Raw genomic sequence first — 7,862 nt, forward strand, 5'->3', positions numbered from 1 at the left:
GAAAGTAAGTTTTATATTGCATTGAAATCTTTTCTTTGGAACGTGTATAAAATATTTCCTGCAAGCAAGAAGTAAGCAACAAAATTATTCATTAAAAATAATTCATAAGTACCAGTATAGGGAAAAATTCTTATGCAATAGTTTTATATAGATATAGGAAGATGTGGTGTGAGTGCCAATGAGACAACTCTCTATCCAAATAACAATTTAAAAATTAAACCATTATAGGTTAAAGTACGGCCATTTTTAACTGTAATATATTTCCAAAAATAACAGTAAAACCAACTGTTGTCGGGTTGTCAGAATTACTAGCAGGTCTTGTTCAGTAATGGCACAATGCATGTTTTGCTATTAAAAATTGTGTGACAAGTCGCATCCGGTTATGTTTATCACTGTCGTATCAATAGTGAGGTATAATTCTATTGGGGTGCTCCTGGAATGATGCTTTTCAGAACTGGAAAATTCACAATGAGAAAAATTAACTTTAATGCAAAATTGTTTGTTACATTCTATTTGATTGGATAATGTCACTTATTGTCATGCATCAAAATATATTGATGCTATGAAAATATATGCACAAGCGAAGACGAAGTATAACAGATATATATGAACCAAAATAAGAAACAGCATTTTCATGAGGAGCTCCTTAATGAAATCTCGCTCATCAGAATAAAGGATCAAGTTGGCAAAAAGAAAAGTATATATATATAGTTCCAACATGCATGTGTGTTGTCTGTTGAAAAGTACGTTCTCCAAACATAACGAATACATTGTCAATTACAATATCAAAAATTTGATGATGTTAGTTGAAAATAGCATTCAATTTGAATCTGAATGGTGGTTTTACTAAGTTTCACTTGTCTTTCGTTATAACAAGGTATTTGTTTCCGCTCTAGCCATTATCAATTTTATAAAACAAAGTTGGACGTATTCTTTCAATATGCATTAAGTTAAGAAAAAAGAATAATAATGTTAAGGGTATAACAGTCAAATGGTTTTTTTCTTCCCATTGCAGTTCGACAGAGTAGCTTACAGAGATGATTTCAGCTTTCCGATTGCGAACTTTCCATTTCTAAGTAGCAACATTCCAGCAGAATCTGCATACGGGGTTTATATCTCCAAACTGATACGATATTCTCGTGCTTTCATTTCCTATTATTATAGGTTGCTGCTCACAAGGAAGCTATTAAACCAAGAGTTCCAAATTGTGAAGTTGAAATCATCCCATCATAAATTTTACGGACGCCATCACAAGTTTGATGACCGTTATGGAATAACCGTTTCACAAATGATATCGGATATATTCCTTACAACCGCCTTCCCTTTCATGAATGTGACCTACCGAATTAGATTCTAATATCCTGTCCAAAATAAAGGACTTCAAATGTATGCGCAAATCTCATATACGTTTCACAAGTCGAAAATCACGGTTGCAATAATATCTGATATAAATGCTATATGAGGTGCATGAGCACAGACTGGTTTTACAAAATAAGAAGGAAGTGGTGAGTGATAAATAGTATGACGTAATTCAAAGGAAACAAAACTTTTGATTGATTTTTTCTAATGAGTTTGTGATTTCAATTTCGGTTTTTTAAATTTAGAGTTTGTAACATGGTTATTTAAAAGTAACTTGTCTTTTTCATAAATACCGTTGTGTAGAAATAATTAGGGACAAGTGCTTGTAAATATCAGTTATAAGGCTATTTGCCGAAGTTTTTACATTTATGTCGAAGGGAGTTAATAATAATTCAAGAATATAATAAGAGGCCCAAATGGAAACAATTGAAGGTTACTCTCCATGAAATACTTACTAACTATTCATCATTGCATACACTATCCAATTTCCTGATACGTTCTATTGTTATATAGGTTACATATATTATATTCATGTATCTCTAAATTATCTTCGTCACCATCGTGGAATCAGTAGACTACCATATATATTGGAAAAGTGTCGTTTTTATAAGTGTTTACCATGCTCTTATTTTAATAGACCAACTCAATGAACCTCATCATCTTGTTTTATCAATATATTGTAATTTCAACGTAATTGCTTATTGATTTCGTGATATATTTTTCTTTAATATATCGTGTGTTTTTTTGTTTTTTTCTTCTTTTAAAAAATTATAAAATGATCGGTGCGGAGAGTTTTTAGTATGATGATCTTATATTGACTACACCATTGTATTGGACGACATGAGAACTTGAACACATGGTACATATAACATGAAATTCTCGTTGCACTTTATTTAGGTTATATTCCTGTGCATTTTGTTGCCTATTATAACATCCTGTTATGATTTGAAAGTTATATTTGATAATCAATAGACAAAAACTCATTACAGATGCCATACCATTAAAAGAATGCGTTTCCCCCGGTTTTAGATTATAAACCGGATTTGTTTTCTCTCAATCGATTTTGGACTATTGAGTAGCGGTATACTACTGTTTCTTTTATTTAAAATTATCAGAGAATTATTAAAGTTTATCAATTTAATGGGTCCAATAAAGGAGTTCACCGTAAAGTCTTCTGTGTTATGGTGATATAAATACTGTAATGTAGTAACAATGTTACCTTCTAATCATTTTTCAATCGTGTAATAAAACTAACTGCCAAGAAGGTATTTGAATGTACCAAAAGCTTTGTTTTATATTGATTTTATTTCTCTTTACTTTACTTTTTTGTTTGTTTGTTTGTAGATCCATTTCCCCAATTTTCCGGCTCCCAATGATAATTTTAATGATGTTGTCTTCAACTACCATAAAAGGACATTATACAACACTTGGTGCTAACTATTTCTCCCCCTCATTTTATAGAAATAAATGATTTATTATGATCGTTATGAAAAGAAAACCAAAATACATATTAATATCAAATTGAAAGTAAATCGCATAAATATTAAACATATCAAATACTTCTTTTAAATAAATAAATTTCTAATTACCATTTATCATCATATGTTAATTCAAAAAGCATCAATGTCTACTTGATGATCCACTCCAAAATATCTGTAAGATGTAATTGAAATTGATTTGAAAAAATATTTAATGAATCTTGATGTTTCGAGGTATAAAACCACGTTGTTTTCTTGAAAATTGTCTCATACAATGCCAGGATGCGGTGGAAATCGGTGAGTATGATGAGTGCTGATGTATTTTTAAATAGTTCATAAAAGTATAGCTAAAATTGAGAAAGGAAATGGGGAATGTGTCAAAGCGACAACAATCCGACCGAGGAGCTTGGACTCCTCACGGATATTGTAACAAGCCAATATTTGAAATAAATATTTAATTATGTTGTTAAAAAAAAAACAATCCGACCATAGAGCAGACAATAGCCGAAGGTCACCAATGGGTCTTCAATGTAGCTACATATTTTAAATTTCGCATTGTTAAGGAGGCTCGCGGGTATAAGATTTTAGAAAAAAAATAAACTTTTAGTTTAAATTACAAATTTTATTAATTGCCTTTAGTAGTTGTTACTTTATCATATGGTACAAAAATCATTCCAAAAAATCAATTCGTGTTGACCCCAGGTGACTTTTAAAATGACGATATCATTGAAAAGGCTCTAAATTATCTCCCTTTGGTGCAAAAATGCCATTTTTTGGCATTAAAATTGAAATATCTTTTTTAACTCATCGGTGACCTATATTTTTTATTGTTGTTTTCGAATAAGCTGTACATAAACTAAATAATTGTAAAATTTAAGCGATTTCTGTAATTTAGTTCTTTTTTTATTTCGATATTACCGCTATTTCTCCTATTAGTTCAACAGAAAAAAAGGACATTATCAAAAATGTATGCTTCTTTCTAAGGCAGATTGTGAGCGTAGATGAACGGTGACCCCATTTTTTTATTTCATTTTTCTATTAAGGATAAGATAAAGTTCATTTATAGAAAAATATAGCGAAATCCTATATTAAATAAAAAAATCATTTAGACCCGCGAGCCCCCTTAAGAGCTCTATCATTTTATCTCGGTAGCGCGGGTAATTGGACAATTTTAACTTCGAGAACAATTGACTTTACAAGCTACAATTTATTTGAGACCACAACAGAACTTTAAGTTTGTTTATTTAAATAGGTATTCTCTAAGTATTGATATACATTTCAATTAGTAAGCAACACAAAATATGCTGTTTAATTGTATCGTTTGTCTGTTGTTTCGTGTTTCAACACATAACCTATTAAGCATATTGAACTTAGTGATATATCGTTTTTTAGTTTTAGATTTCCCCATTTGGAATTTGGAATCCTTAATTCTTTGGAATTTGCGTGAGGTAACATAGAAAGGTAGTAAACGGTACGTCATAACTTCAGAACAGAAGAGATGATTTATTAAAAGTATAACATATTACAAGTTTATTGAGTTACAAATGAAGACTTGATTAATCTATGGCGGGAAAACGATAGATTGTTTTTTTTTGTCTTTGATAAGGTTTGTTTAAATTCTGGTTGATATGATTTCAATGCTGGTGGACTGTTAGTCCCCGAGAGTATCAATCTCATAGTCCGTGCTCAGGTACTGCCCTGGTTTTTTTAGCATATTATGAAAAAATTCCCCTCTGATAAGCTTACAATTTTTTAAGAAATATGGTTACAATTCACTCAGGCTTAATTGACATTTAAGTTAGATGAAATTATTGTGATGTGTATGTTCCTTTTGGTTATATGGCTCCTAACGTTTCTAAGAATTAATAATATCAAACGTTTAGTGATTAGCGTTCCCGATGAATTTTAATCCAAAAAAACTTCAAACGCAGGGATTGTTTTCATTTATTGACATTCTACGTTAAATATGCTACTTTCTCTGGTTTTATTTCTTTTTATTTATTTGTTGTATGATTGTGGGTTTTTTTGGAATGTTCTTATATTTTTGTTGTTTTTCTTCTCGAAAATACTTGATGATTGATTCTTCAGAAAAATATGTAAATGTTCATGCCTTTTTTAAAAGGAATAATACCACTTGGTTTCAAATAAAGAATAACTTTAATATGTCTTCACACAAGTCAGGTGTTATCGTGCTCAATACTACAGTGAGAACTTCAAATAAAATGTCATTGTTTACTAAGAGCATAACCATCATCGCTAGTAAGCCAATCAAATTTTTACTTTTTGCAAAAATTTTACAGGCTTTAGTTACCATGTTATCTCAAGTTTCCTAATTTTTGTTTTATAAAAAACACCAAATCAAAACAGAATGATGCTTTGAAACACTCACGATGTTTCTAAATGACGTATTTGTTGCGACAATGAAATGTAGGGTTAATTTTCTATAACTGTCAAATTTGAGAGAATATTTCATGTTGACCCTTTTTTGTATGAAACCTGACGTGACGCTATGTTTTGTAGGTATAAGTCATATTGATGGTCTTGAAAGATAGATTGTAGATACTGACGTTGTCTATCATCTTGATAACGTATTTTAAAAGTGTTCTTGTATTTGTTTTTGTAAATTATTACCTTGAATGTAAGTCCACTTTTGGTAATATCTTTTTGATATTGCACAGTACTGATACATCTCGTCATTGTGTTTTTGTGCTATGGTAAATTTTTGTATTTTTGTCTTTCGTTTTTTCTTATGCGTTTTGCATTGATGCCTTTGTGGTATTCCTTGTTGACATAAATGTTTGTTTTTATGGTGAGTCAGAGTGTTGCCTGCTGTTCCCTCACCATATTTTTTCTTCCTTTTTACCTTTTATGTCTGTTTGTTTTGTTCACACGTCGTTGTCAAAATAATAGAACTGGCATACAAGTTAGAGATTCAGCTAGATATACAACTAGATTTTTCCACTATTTTCTATACAGATAATTTCTGTACCAAGTCAGGAATATGAAAGTCGTTATTCATTCGATTAATGCGTTTAAACTCTCGATTTTGCTACTTGAAAGAAGACTTTCCATTTTGAATTTTCCGCAGAGTGCGGTATTTTTGTTATTTTATTTTCTACAACTTGACACTTAGGCAGGTATGGGCCATTAATGAGTGGTTGAGACCAGTTCAAGTCTCGCCGAATCATGATTAAATAACTTGCATTTGTTCAATACAGACCGAAAAAATAAATTGAGGTGAGTCTCGTGAATTTTATCTATTGTAGATTATATACCTGCTGTTTTCTCTACAAATTGTAAATTCGACATTCGGTGAGTATAAAGTAGTTTGTAAAAAAAAATGGTCAGCAACATAAATGAACGAAATACTAATTTGCAAATGAATAAGGACTTATAATTTAAGGCCATTAATACTATCAGAGACATATTATGTCTCTTTACTTTTTGAAACGATTAATCCGAATGATTCAGTCGTTATGGTCCGCTGATCTACGATGGCGACATTCCTCGCGTGGAAGAAAATCAGACACGGAGTGGAATTGATTTATACGAGCTATGAAACGTTAGGCATAATTGTCCTTGAGTACGAAAAATATGAAATTGTCACAGATAAAGGCAACAGTAGTATACCACTATTCGAATTTATCAGATATAACCCCATGGATATTCACAACACATAGGATCGACAGATATCATTGATACTTTTGTTGTTGTATTTCCTTTTAAAGGCTAAAACATATAATTTAAAATCTGTCAACATATACTCGTTTGGCGATTTTATCATTACATAAAATTGAGAATGGAAATGGGGAATGTATCAAAGAGACAACAACCCGACCATAGAAAAAACAACAGCAGAAGGTCACCAACAGGTCTTCAATGTAACGAGAAATTCCCGCACCCGGGAGCGTCCTTCAGCTGGTCCCTAGATAAGAGTAAAAGCCCGCCTCAAATATACTTTTCTAAACTAGATAAGCCAGTAACTTTTTCATGGTTTAAATATAAAAAAGAAGATGTGCTATGATTGCCAATGAGACAAATTTCCACAAGAGATCAAAATGACACAGAAATTAAAAACTATAGGGTATCGTCCTGCCTTCAACAATGAGCAAAGCCCATACCGCATAGTCAGCTATAAAAGGCCCCGAAATGACAATGTATTTAATACATTTCAAGAAATTAAAACTCTTCCAAAATCTTAAATGATGCTCATGTTGTTACTTATTTATTTATTATACCCCCGCTTTATAAAAGGGGGTATACTGTTTTACCTCTGTCTGTCCGTCAGTCCGTCCGTCAGTCCGTCCGTCCATCAGTTCGTCCATCAGTCCGTCCGTCAGTCAGTCCGTCCCATGAAACTGTCTTCACATTTTTCTCAGGAACTACAATACAAGGATTTCTGAAATTTGGTTTCAGGGTTTATCTTAGTCAGCTATACCGTGTGATGTGTTTTCAGATTGATCACTTGACAACTTCCTGTTTACCGAACACTTGTATGATTTTACACATGATAGCAAAGTTGAAAATTTTCGTCATATTTTTCTCAGGAACTACAATACAAGGATTTCTGAAATTTGGTTTCAGGGTTTATCTAAGTCAGCTATACCGTGTGATGCGTTTTCAGATTGATCACTTGACAACTTCCTGTTTACCGAACACTTGTACGATTTTACACATGATAGCCAAGTTGAAAATTTTCGTCACATTTTTCTCACGAACTAAAATACAAGGATTTCTGAAATTTGGTTTCAGGATTTATATAAATCAGCTATACGGTGTGATGTGTTTTAAGATTCATCACTCGACAACTTCCTGTTTACCGAACACTTGCATATTTTTACACTATTAATATTATCCACTTGCGGCGGGGGTATCATCAGTGAGCAGTAGCTCGCAGTTTACTTGTTATTACTGTAATGCTTTGCAATTCGAAATTCACATATTTGACCTCGATACGACAACCGTTACTCCTGCCTCTGAAAAATCACATTGCCAGGCGTTTGCTTGTTTACTAACAAAGTATGG

Source organism: Mytilus trossulus, chromosome 2 (assembly GCF_036588685.1).
Source record: "Mytilus trossulus isolate FHL-02 chromosome 2, PNRI_Mtr1.1.1.hap1, whole genome shotgun sequence".
NCBI lineage: Eukaryota > Metazoa > Mollusca > Bivalvia > Mytilida > Mytilidae > Mytilus > Mytilus trossulus.